The sequence below is a fragment of the Pollachius pollachius genome (assembly GCF_949987615.1).
Source record: "Pollachius pollachius genome assembly, chromosome: 7".
In the NCBI taxonomy this organism is placed as follows: domain Eukaryota; kingdom Metazoa; phylum Chordata; class Actinopteri; order Gadiformes; family Gadidae; genus Pollachius; species Pollachius pollachius.
Window position 1 is genome coordinate 22,689,171 of NC_136940.1, and position 13,573 is coordinate 22,702,743.

The following is a 13,573-nucleotide window of genomic DNA, read 5'->3' on the forward strand; positions in this document are numbered from 1 at the left end:
CGAATAAACAGGGGAATTCATCCAGTTTCGTACCCTAGTAAACCTAAATTCATGTTGTTGATATCGTAGCTAAAGAGGTACAGTCACATGGATTCACAGGCTCAACTCCATGCCTGTCAAGCCATGCACAAATATACCATAGCCATGGAGAATAATAAACAGAAGACTATAATGACAGCTCATGTGCAGGTGATCATTTGTATTATGGCATAATAACGCCCCTTTGTCAAAAAGATTATCCTTAATTACCGCTGTCTGCTTTCAAGGATAATTCATCGCAGGTCTGGGCAGGAATAGGGAGGGGCAGGAATGTGGTCGCTTTTCTTGTCTTTCTTAGTCGGTCTGTGATGGTCTTCTGTCTGTCCGTACGTCTGTTTGACTGTATGTCTGCCTGACTGTCTGTCTGTCTGTCTGTATGTCTGCCTGACTCTCTTACAGCATTTCTGACCCTCTCTGCTCATGTCCGTCAGTTTATGTGTCTGAGACTTTGCAGCATCAAGAATTAACTCTTTACTGCACACCATAATGAGCTCAACGAAAATTACCGACGTGGATATGATGACCAATCAGCTCATAAGGAGGCCGCCCATGTTCCACTTACTAACCTTGAAACGTCGAAAACAATTTGAGAAAAAATTGTTGAATTCTAATTTCATACATTACTATATGACCTAAACAACCATAATCCCAGAAGATACCACAATGGATATAATTGAATCAGTAGGTTGGGTGGCTCTCTCCCTAGTCTCCAACTTCACCTGCTCTTATCTACCCTTCAATTCATGAATGCAAAGCAACCAAGTTACACCGATGTAACTCGCCCCAGAGCGCCTTTAGGGTTTTTTCTGTGGGGAACAGCTGTACTTGAGCTGTGATATGTAAGACGTACGTGATGTTGCTTTGGCAGAAAACTGTCATGATTATTGGTCTGAAATGAAGAATATTGTGGAATCTTTCCAATGCAATCAAAGTAGTGATGAGGCTTGCTCACACAGGACGTGATGTCACATGAAGATATCAAACTTCAAAGCCATGTAACGAATGACCTTTCGGCTATAAAACCTGCAACAAATTGTGATGATGTTTTATTCATTGCTTGCTCTCTCTCAAAACAGATTTCTCTAACATGCGTATATTTCACAGTTTTTGTTTAGTTGTATGCTTAAGTTATAGGATTTCATGTGTCTGGTGTATAATTATTCAGAAGGTTGTTATACATTATAGTTGTGACATATATCAGAATAATCAGAAATTGTGTGTCTGTGTCTGGGTGCGTGCTTGTGTGTGAGCTGGTGCATGCCTGCTTGCATACCTGAATGTGTGTGTTTGTGTTTTCTGGGTTTTTTACTTGTATTTTGTGTTTTTTTGGTATTTCCACACTTTACCACATCAGGACAACGGGTTTGTAATCCATTTAACCACATAGGCAATGGATGAGGTAGGCAGGCATCCTCCACAGTTAAAGAACTAGTGTGCTCTTAAGAAGAAGAAACACAACAACAACTAACCCTGCAAACATTTACAAACAAGACAGTGGGATACAATGAAGTGTGTTCCTAGTAAATTGAACAATAAATAACAGTAAATTGATCTATACAAGGGTAAATATGCCAGTTGAATTTGTATGGGTTTTTGGTTGAGCCTGTGTTGAGAAGTGAACTCTCTGCTGGTTTGGGAAACAGGACGTGGGCAGAAGAACTGGGCATGCCAAGGAACCTCTGGAGCTGGTTTGCATAGTCTCTCATTGTGTGTGTGTGTGTGTGTGTGTGTGTGTGTGTGTGTGTGTGTGTGTGTGTGTGTGTGTGTGTGTGTGTGTGTTTGTGTGTATGTGTTTATGTGTGTGTGTTTGTGTGTGTGTGTGTGTGTGTGTGTGTGAGTGTGTTTCTGTGTGTGTATGTTTATGTGTTTATTTGTGTGTGTGTGTGTGTGTGTGTGTGTGTGTGTGTGTATGTGTGAGTGTGCGTCTTTATGTACGTGTTTATGGGATTATGTCTTCATGTGTGTATATGTTTGTATGTGTTTATGTGTTCATGTGTGCGTTTATGTGTCTGCATGTGTTTGTGTGATTGAGTATATGTGTGTGTTACATAAGGTGTGCCTGTGATAATCACAGCATGTCGATTCTTGTGATGTTTGCCAAAATGACCTTTCTGTGCTTTTTTGCATGCATTCTTGTCTGTCTGACATGATTGACTTTAAGTGTTTGTGTATGTTCTGGTCCCCATTCTTCATGGTTGTGTACCACAGGGCGGTTTTGTGTAGGCCTTTGTTTCCTTCGTTGCCAGGCATAAGTCTTCTCATTCCCCATTCTTTTCATCCCACATTGCTGTCCAGCAGCCCAAACAGGTAGTCCAGCAATTAGTCTCTGGTGCTTCCTCTGTCCTTAAAACTCCTCACCTCGGAAGTCAGAGAGAGAGGGAGAAAGAGAGAGAGAGAGAGAGAGAGAGACAGAGAGAGAGAGAGAGAGAGAGAGAGAGACAGAGAGAGAGAGAGAGACAGAGAGACAGAGAGAGACAGAGAGAGCGAGAGATGAGTGAGAGAGAGAGAGAGAGAGAGAGTGATGAGAGAGAGACAGAGAGAGAGAGAGATGAGAGGCCGCCCTCTAATTTTGTGCAGGAAAAAATGATGAATGGCCTGATAAGACTCGGAGCCTGTGACGAGACAAATGTTTTCTAGAACATTGCAGGGACTGCAGTTCTGCTCCTGTACAGAGCGCTGAGGTTTAATTAATGAATGTGACGTCCAGATTCGTAGCACGTTTTTGAAATACTGTCCGGCTTCTCCTGGTTTGCCTTGTGATCATTCTAGATTTACAGCGAGGAACCGAATGCAGCCATGGGCAACCAGTGCTCTCCCTGGGAGGCATGAAACACTTAATCACAGAGACGTCCTTCCTTACTGTATATCTTGCCAACCAGGCCACTGCAGTTCATGTACTCCACTTCCTATAGACTCCCAAACACGTTCGCAGCATTGTACATGTCGCTAATGAGTGTTGGGAGGAGCACACAGCGCACAACAGTCGGCGCTCATATTCGGAGCAGATTAGAGGAGATGCACGCACACATCCCAGAGTCTGTCGCAGGACAGACAGACAGACTGGGAATACGTATACACATCTAAATCGGTACCTGCATACGTAGTTGCATACATGTTATTATTCTTTCTCATGCTACTCTATAAGACTGGTCAGACCTTTCAGCAGGTTTTGATTACACTCACAATGGCTCTGTTTTGCTCACTCCCCTACGTCCATGGACGGCCCCAATTAAACGGAACTCTTCAATGTTTCCAAAGAATGCTGAAGACAAGTTTATTTTTAAACTTTTGACCCAGGGGCAGTGGGTGGGGTGGGGTGGGGGGGAAGTAGGCTAATGTTTGGGTCATTTGTTTGGGTTTGGCAGCCAAATTCTGTAATGTCATGACTCAAAACAATTGTTATGGTATATGCAACATTGCTCCGAACCGAGAGTCACTGGCCCATTAGTTCAACGCTGGCAAAAAAAATGCAAGGCACACAGAGAAAAAAACACAATCGATGCCCTCTCCGCCTGCGGTAATATGAGCCCGCACCTGGGCTCCTTCAAAGCACCTTAGCACTTCCCATGAAAAGTAGGGAAAATTGACGTGTCGCTTTAAGGAATGACTCGGTGAGAAAGGAGATAAAAAAGCCTAAAGCAGGAGGGAGTGGAGGTGTGTCAATTGTACGTGTACATGTCAAACTGATAAATACATACAAGCACTTGGGACAGCTACACAGAGAGCGAGAGGGAGAGAGGGAGTCATCAGTGCCATGATATAACGAGAGAAAAAGAGACAGAGATATGGATAAAGATATATATAGAGAGAGAGAGTGAGATAGAGATAGAGAGAGAGAATGGCAGAGGGAGAGAGGGAGAAACGCATTAGTCTCTAAGAGCCATAGCTCTCCTGCAAAAGACTAATGCAATTGCCACAATAAGAGTGTCTCAACGGAGCCTGGAAAAAAACAAGAAGGGGATGAAAGAGGAGAGGCAAGGAGGGAGGGCAAAAAGAAGGGAGGGCGGGAGAAAGAGCGAGAGGGAGAGAAAGAGAGGGAGAGCGAAGGAAGGAGAACTGGCAGCACTGCCTTCGGACTCATATGGACAGTGGATCTCCTGGGACAACGAGTCTGTCTCTCTCTGTCTCTCTCTCTCCCTCTCTCTCTCTGAGTGTGAGTCCTCACTGAGTGGCTGAGTATAGGACAGTCCTGTACCGCGTGCGTCTCTAGGGTGATTTCTCAGGTTCACAGGGAAGGAAATAGAGAGGTGGAAATAGACCGAGACAGACAGACAGATGGAGGGAAAAGGTCCGGTAATGTGTAGGCAATAGTTAGCAGCCAGCTGGCTGGGTGTGTTAGCTCTACATCTGACCTCTGTGTGAACAGAGTAGCCTCCGCTCTCCCCCTCTGCCCCTCTCCTCCCTCTCCTCCTCCCCCTCCTCTCCTCTCGTCTACACGCCTCCACAGGCTGTGGGAAGAAGGGAGCGGATCTTCAGCCTCGCCTCCTCTCTGCTGCCGCCACTGAGGTCAGGGAATCACCCGCGAACCAGGAACGGGACGGGAAGGGACGGGACATCCTGGCCCTTAAAGAGACATCCAAGGACACCGGGGGTTGCCGTGCCAACTGTGTGTGTGCGTGGATCCGAGATGGAAAAGTTGGCACAGCGTGTCAGACCAAACAGTGGAGAGAGTGGAGTCAGTCATAGCAGTAAAGTCACGCGAATTCCAGGGTGAGTCAGATGCCGGTAAACTTGTTCACTTGAAAGTCAGTTCTTAAGTCAGTGAGTCAGTCCGTTTGCCGTTCAGTCTGTCGGGAGCTCCCAGTGCTCAACCTCTCCGCCCTCTGCCGTGCCAGCCACCACAGAGCCCTGAGGTGACTCCGAACAAATGAGAAGCAACGACGGATCTGAACCCGTGAACCCGGTGAGTGAACCCGAAACCCCAGCTCTCACTCTTATGTGTCGATAAAAGTTTGAATTTAAAAATTCTATGTTTTTGGATGCATTTCCGAAAATCCTTGTGTTTGCCTTTGTGCGGTTCCCACCAGTGGAGACAAGAAACCGGTTGTGTCCAGGGCAGTGATTATATTTTATCCCCTAGACGGCGCCTGACTATTCCCGCTCTAGCTTTGATCATTTTTGAAGAGGTCCATTGAGAGATTCTCTCTGCTCACATTTGCTCTTTCTCATTCACCTGCTTCTGTGTCACCCATAAAAAAGGTCAAATCCGTCACACGCTGTACCGTTCGAATAGCATATTGTTACGCGGCGTCCAGCACAAAAAAACATAGCCATTTAACCAAAGCCATGTGGGAATTGTCTGTAATTTCAACCCGTCAGAAAGGGGACAGCTTATGTTTCGTCCCTCCGAACACACACACACACACACACACACACACACACACACACACACACACACACACACACACACACACAGACACACAGACACATACACACATGCACAGACACGGTACACAGTCTGTGTGGCTACTTTGCCAACGCCTTTTTCTCAGGCAGCCCGTGTTGTGGGGGGTCTTAATATGACGCCATTAGCTCACCGCCGCCTGTAAAAAAAAAAAAGCCTGAGTAATTTGATAAACTAATCCTGCCAGAGCCAAGCCCACAGAACATTTATAGACAAATAGTTCAAATATTTGACCGTGCTCCAAAGCTTTATCTGGCTCTGCTAATTCAGTTTGAGTTGTTCCCATGGATAAGACCAAGGGCGCCTCTGTGCTGATTAAAAGACTTTGAAATAACCCGGCAGTCAAAGTACTTCCATTTATCATTAACAGTCAATTACTGCAGTCCATGCAAACACCCAAGACAATAGTCTCTAAAAAGGTATTACTGTGTATGGCAATGGCATGAACAATGCTGAAATCAGTACACACATCTTACAAAAAAGTTGTGTCAAAAAGGTTAAAATATTAGGAGGCATATTTACACATCCCCTTCACGATTCTGTCGAGGGCGTTACCACGGGAACCATTAACAGATGTTTGTTTTTCCGAGGGTGGGGGGGTTGGCTGCCTTTGTGGTTATCATCTGTTGGGATGAATGTGTGTGTGTGTGCACATGAACTTTGGCGCGCATGTTTGCCATTCTTTGCATGTCTACTTGCCCTTTGGCGTCCACGGAGGCGTTATGTAGGTGTGTCCCTGTAAAGGTGTGTGAACAAATGTGCATGTGTGTATGCAATGTATGCACGCATGCATGGGAACATACGTCTGCATAACTTTCTATTTAGTTAGGGTGTGTATGTCTGTGCGTTCCTGCGTATTTGTGTCTCTGTGAGTGAGTGTGTGTGTGCATGTTTGTGTTTGTGTGTTGGAGTGTGTGTGTGTGTGTGTGTTTTTTTGTATGTTCCGAGGACTGACTGTACGTCTGCGTTACTTTCTGATTTGTTAGGGTGTGTGCTCATGTGTGTGTGTGTTTTGGTTGTGAGTGTGAGTGTGTGTGTGTGTGTGTGTGTGTGTGTGTGTGTGTGTGTGTGTGTGTGTGTGTGTCCATGGGTACTACTATAAGTCTGCATAACTTCTAGAATCGTAAGGGCAGCTGCATGTTTGTCTGCTCCTCTGTGTGTGTGTGTGTGTGTCTGTGTGTGTGTGTGTGTGTGTGTGTGCATGCATGTGTGTGTGTGTATTTTAGTGTGTGTGTGTGCTCGAGCGTGCGTGTGCGTGTGTGTGTGTGTGTCTGCACAGTCTACACCGGCATGGCTCCCTGTGTTGTTTTTGCCCTCTTGCACCCTGTGTGTTCCCCTGCCCCCCCCCCCAGCCCACTCTTCAGATCAACTGAAGAGTGTTTAAGTGCACAGGACAGCATGGTTTCCCTAAGCCCTCTCCGACCGGCCACACCGCATCGCCACAGAGTGTTTCTGTCTGCGCCGGGGCAATTACAGCACACATCCAAGCTCTCTCTGGCGCGCACTAAATGAAGGGGTCTTTGATAGTCTCCCACGGCTGATGCATATTTACTTTTTATGACCAAGCGAGTAGTAAACAGCTTCCCTTGTTGGGGCTGGGGCAGGAGCGTAAACACATGGCTATTAACACACACACACACACACACACTCGCGCTCGCGCAAATACACACGCGATCAAACGGACACACACACACACACACACACATATGCACATATTCACACTCATACACACACACACACACACACACACACACACACACACACACACACAGACACAAATCAAACACAGACACACACATGCATGGACTAAAGCATGTCTCAGCGCAGTTTGCTGATAGAGCGGAAAGATTCCCCCCAAATAAGATACCAATTAATTGTTAAGTTACGCTCATGCACTTTAGAGTCTCTAACCGGCAGCGCACCTCTGTGGTTGTGTGTGGGGAAAGAAGAGTACATCCACACTGGAGCTGGAGATAACCTCAGACTCAAACTGGGACGCTAACCCAGTTCTCAGGCACGAGTAGAGCCATGCATCGCACGGTGATACTGCATCTTTGAACAAAGCCAATACCGTATAATCAGGCTCTGGTACCTTCCAGCTCCTCATCCCCTCAGAGAGAGAGGGAGAGAGAGAGAGAGAGAGAGAGAGAGAGAGAGAGAGAGAGAGAGAGAGAGAGAGAGAGAGAGAGAGAGAGAGAGAGAGAGAGAGAGAGAGAGAGAGAGAGAGAGAGAGAGAGAGAGAGAGAGAGAGAGAGAGAGAGAGAGAGAGAGAGAGAGAGAGAGAGAGAGCGAGAGAGAGAGAGAGCGAGAGAGACAGAGAGCGAGAGAGTGAGAGAGCGAGAGAGTGAGAGAGAGAGAGGGAGGGAGAGAGAGAGAGGGAGGGAGAGAGAGAGAGAGAGAGAGAGGGAGACATGGCGAGTGTGGCGGTCAGACCTAAACGTTTGCCTGGGTTTCATTATCAGGTTTGTCGGGCTGCTTTGTCTCGTGGAGCCCGCCACTGCCGCCGCCGCTGAAGCAGCGGCGGCAGTGGCCGCGAGCCCCCGATGGGAGCCATGTGTGGCGGGAAACAGGCCCGGCTCTGTGGAGCTGTGGCAGGCTCCAGGTGGGAGGGGGCCCGACGGGGACAGGGGTCACGACCCCAACATGTCCACTCCCACCCCCCACCCCCCGCCTCGCCGCGTCACATGCCATCCTGGCTCGTCCCTCTTTTCACTCCCTCGTTTGATTTGCTGTGTCGATGTGTCGGTGTCCCAGAAGGGGGACTCAATTTCATAGAGAGGCGATGAAATGTATTACATTGTACGCATAACTATATACAGAATGAAATGCATGTTAACCGTGGCGTTTACGCATAATTAATCTGATTACGAACAGGAAGTGGCAGGCTTGCATGCCAAGGAAATCAAAGACAAAATCAAAGTGCAGACCATCCTTTGTTGGCATGGCCCTCGTCTGGGCTAGTGTGTCTTGGGCGTAGCGCAAATACCAAGTCTCCAATTCTGACAATTTGCTCTATTAATACCCACCAGTGTCCTTGGATGAACCCCACAGTTTGTGTGTGTTGGTGTGTGCTTTGTTTTGTATGTGTGTATGTGTGTGTGTGTGTGTGTGTGTGTGCGTGTGTGTGTGTGTGTGCGTGTGTGACTCAGATTCCGAAACCACTAATTGGACGTACCTTGACTCATCAACCAGCACAGACGTCTTGTTAGCATCCTAATGCACTTACTCTGCCTTGTGATTCCCCTTTCTCTTTCCATATTTATATCTCCCCTACAGCCAATTTGTCTTAATGTTACTCTGATGCGGATGAGGTTTCACTCTAACTCTCTCTCTGGGTCTGTTTGGCGGCGACCCCACCCACTGTGCTATCAGGATATCAGCCCCTGTTAGCTAATAGCCGGGAAAGGTATAACGCTATCAGATTCACATCAGATCGGCCAGGCTCGTATCCAGCTCTGCTATTTCCCCTTATGCATTATGATCCATCATGCTTCAGGCCAGAAGGCTGGGTGTCTATATATACAGAATATATATATACACACATAATATCCTAACCCTAAAGAAAGAGAGTTGTTAGAGATACTGATGCTGTGTATCAATGCTTATTGCTACATCGACTCATGCTAACCCTATTTACTAGACCATAATGCAACTGTTAAGTCATTATTAGTTAATGCTTATTACCGCATTTATTAAGGTTAATTAATGGCTCATTCATGTACCCTTGTTGCAAAGTGTTACCCATTGATTTAATCTCACAATTGCCAAAATTAGATCAGATTCCAACATCCAGTGCTATTTCATTGTCTAAAAAGTAATTCGGCATGAAATTACATCCCCCACAAATTTCATTAACACCGCGCAGAAGTGGATTATCGCTGACGGGACTCGCGGAGAATCTCCCCGCACGGAGCGCAGCGCCTCCATCATCGCTCAGGTGTTCTGCGTGGTGGTGACCTAATGGGCTGAGTAATGAAGCTCCGATCCCCCGGCCCCACACTACTAATGACTCTCTAATGCCCATCGGGGCCCCTGCGTTACCCTGTGCGCGTGTGAAGAGGAGTCACCTGTCGTCGAGACCCACAAGTCTCTGTGGCATCTCTTTGACCCCATGTGTTCCATGACTGTACGTGGGGGGGTGGTCTTGAGCCTTGTTGGTAACAGAAGAGCGTAGGTCTCGCGGGGTGATCCAGGTGTCACAGAGTTCAGAACCGGGGCCTTGGCCCCTGCTTCTAATTATCCCCCGGATGAACTCCAAAAGGCTCGCCGTTTCAGGAGCGGACAGGAATGTTCTCGGCTACGTTTCGGAGAAGCCCGGTGCTCTGTAGTAGCATCTGCTCTGCACACTGAACAGAGGGAGGAGGCTGTGTAATGTGGAGTCCATAAACCCGGGCTTTTAAAACCGGAAACTTGGCACGGCAGCCACTGCCATAGGACTGAGTATTCCTTTGTTCCTTTTCTTCTCTGTTCTCGCTCTCTCACTCTCTCTCTCTCTTTGTCTCTCTCTTTGTCTCTCTCTCTTTGTCTCTCTGCCTCTGTCTCTCTCTCTCTGGGTCTCTCTCTCTCTCTCACTCTCTCTCTCTCTCTGTATCTCTGCTTCTCTCTATCTCTGGGTCTCTCTCTCTCTCTGTATCTCTGGTTCTCTCTATCTCTGAGTCTCTCTCTCTCTCTGTATCTCTGGGTCTCTCTCTCTCTCTCTCTCTCTCTCTCTCTCTATCTATCTCTGGGTCTCTCTCTCTCTCTCTCTCTCTGTATCTCTGGGTCTCTCTATCTGTGGGTCTCTCTCTCTCTCTCTCTCTCTCTGTATCTCTGCTTCTCTCTATCTCTGGGTCTCTCTCTCTCTCTCTCTCTGTATCTCTGGTTCTTGCTATCTCTGGGTCTCTCTCTCTATCTATCTATCTATCTATCTCTGTCTCTCTCTCTCTCTCTCTCTCTCTGTATCTCTGGGTCTCTCTCTCTCTCTCTCTATCTATCTCTCTCTCTCTCTCTCTCTCTCTCTCTCTCTCTCTCTCTGTAACTCTGGGTCTCTTTATCTCTTGGTCTCTGTTTCTCTTGCTGTCTCTTTAACCTCGCCTGCTATTCGTGTACCTGGGCTGACGAATGGCGGTAGAGCCGACGTGCGATGCAGACCACACCCACACACATTTTGGTGTGAACTTGAAAACTTACACCTGCACTCATCCCTATGCACCCCCCCTCCCCCCCCGAGTGGGTAACCACAGTCGCCGGTGTTCAAGGCTCATCCCTCTTCGTCTTTCTTTCCCTTCATTCCTCTCCTCTTTTGGGAGCTGGAGCCTCAGTGTTGTTGCTTTTTTTTGTTCGGTTACGACTTGTTCCCTCTCGGTTCCCTCCACCTCCTCGTCCCTCCTGCTGACGAGGGCTTTCTCCAGGAGGAGGGGGTGAGGCCACTCCTCTCGGCCAACACTGCAAACCTCACGCGTTCTAAATCCAGACACCCGGTCTGGGCCCTGCCTTCCGAGGCCGCGCCGCGGACGATAATAACTCGCATTAGGTTGCGAATTATGTTCCGGTGTCTTGGCATCGCACGTAGCCACGATGTGACCTTATGCTTTCATAATCTGCACACAACGGAGGCTTTTGTTTTGCTGCCATGGATACAGGGAAATCACTTTGACTTGTGCTGGACCCCCTTCGCAACCACGAACGTGCTAGCCCGCAGTGTTTGTTTAAGAACTGGTTGTGATTAGGGTTTCCCGGCACGGTGCTACCTTAGAGCTCCTCGGCTTAGATTCATGGGTTGGGGGTTGTGCGCCAACAAGGATTCCACAAACCCTAAAATATAACCTTGTATTGCTCAGATGTATGGGGAGGACTGGTTGGTGTGTGTTTGATGTGCTGTGCGTTTGCTGTACATCACTACTTCAGATTGGCATGGGATTGGCAAGCAGTTCGGTCCAGCCTGACTGCCAGGAATGTGTCGTGTTATCGAAACCGTTGTGTTTGTATTTGTGATGATTGATACGAAGAGTGAAATCATAAGTGAAGTATTTCCTATCAACGCCTACACACCTTGCATTGAAAAACAGAGATGAATGTTAGATGTTAGGCCCACTCCCTTGAGAGCTAATATCTCACCAAAATGTTCTTTCTCGCACACACATGTGCACACAGACACAAGCACAAACAAACACAAACACGTATACATATATACTCAAGCACAAACACACACACGTACACACACACAAAAATAAGCTCACGCATGCTAACACTTATACATATACAGAACCACATAGTCATAATGGAATACACAACACACACACACACACTCCCTCCTCCACCCCCCTCCACCCCACACACACACACACACACACACACACACACACACACACACACACACACACACACACACACACACACACACACACACACACACACACACACACACACATTCACTCACTCAGTGAAACCCAACTTTTTAGATCCAAATCTCAACAGCATAAATAAACCTATTCATTGCTGATTCCAGGGAGGGAAGGATGCAGGCAGAGTGTCAACAATGCTTGACAGGGCAGACATTTTCCTCCGTCTGCAAAGGATTCTGGGACACTTGTGTTAAGCTGCACACAATGTCCCACGGCTCTGAAGACAGCTATAAACACAGCGCTCCCTGCTACCCAGGCCTGCTATTATCTGGAGATGCAGCAGACATCCAGTTCCTCTTAAAAGAATAAAAAACGTTTATAGATTGTAAGCGGATATCGTAATCTCTTAATGGCTATTTAAGTGTCTGTCTGCGACTCGGAAAGAGAGTCTATACCGTAATCATGTAGAATTAGCGAGCCCATGGTGAACGTAATCCATAATTCCATACTTCCATGCACAGCGGGATAGGGAGTTCTCAGACTCCTGGTTGGCTCTTCCTTTGGCTTCAGTAATCCGTGCAGGCGCAGTGGAGGAGAAACGCTTCACAGACAGAATATGGATGTTCACGTCCGAAACCCTTTCCGTGCTGCAAAACAATCCTGTCGTGATCCTTTAGCCCGCCGAGTCAACCCCTGGAATCTCTGCTTTCACAACAGACCAACCGAACCAAACCAAATAGCAAACGGATGTCGTGAAAACCAAAAAAAAGTGTAATCGAGTTATGGATGTGGGTTTCTTCCCTTCCCTCTCCGATCCGAAATGTGTCTTCAAATGGTTTGGCGGCGACAAACAACGACGAGCACAACTGTATATCACCCTCACGGTCTTTACAGTGTTTTTGGACACAAATCAAATCGAAACACAAGTATATTCATTTTGTTCCTCTTGGACGATCATGCAATCAGGCCTATTCAAGCTAGGGCCATCCCCCCCGGGGGCACCCTTTTTGTTTTGGAAACACAACATGTAATGGGCCCGGGAGAGAGCCACACAGACTAACACTAAACTTTGGTTACGTTCCTCTGTTCCTGCGCGTCGTCGAGTCTCACGGAACACGCGGGGCCGTGCCAATCAGCGGGGCCCGCGTGTTCCGACCTAGTTCCACATCTGCTGCTGAGCCACCATGCTGACACCAGCGCCGTGGAGCTAGGCAGCTTGCACGCGGCCATCCCTCATGTTCCTGCACACGTAGGGACTTTATCCAGGATTAATCCCTCCTCTCGCCGCCGGCTCCCGTGCGTGTAGGGGAGACTCGTGTGACATTTTACATTTTTGTTTCCGAACATTTTGTGTGTTTGCGTTTTGGCTTTCTTTTCCCCAAGCGCTGGTTTGGGAATAGGGTGAAGTCGGTTTGTGCTAGTGATGTCTCGTCGAGCATAAAAATATGAAATATGCATTGTGTTTGTGTGTGTGTGTGTGTGTGTGTGTGTGTGCATTCGTGCTGCATAAGGTGTACGTATGTAGGGCCGCTGTTTGTCGATTGATCCATCCACCTCTTTATATCTTTATATCTTTTTCTTCTTCTTGTTTTGCAGGTTGGAAGCTCTGAGGTTTGGACGGTGTCTGGACGATGGAAGACGGCCAGCAGTGATCAGCATGATCAGACCGCAATGATTAGCCTGCTCAGACCGCAGTGATTAGCCTGCTCTGAACGTAGCGATCAGCCTGCTCAGAACTTAGTGATCAGCCTGCTCAGACTGCAGTGATTAGCCTGCTCAGAACATAGTGTTCAGCCTGCTCAGAACG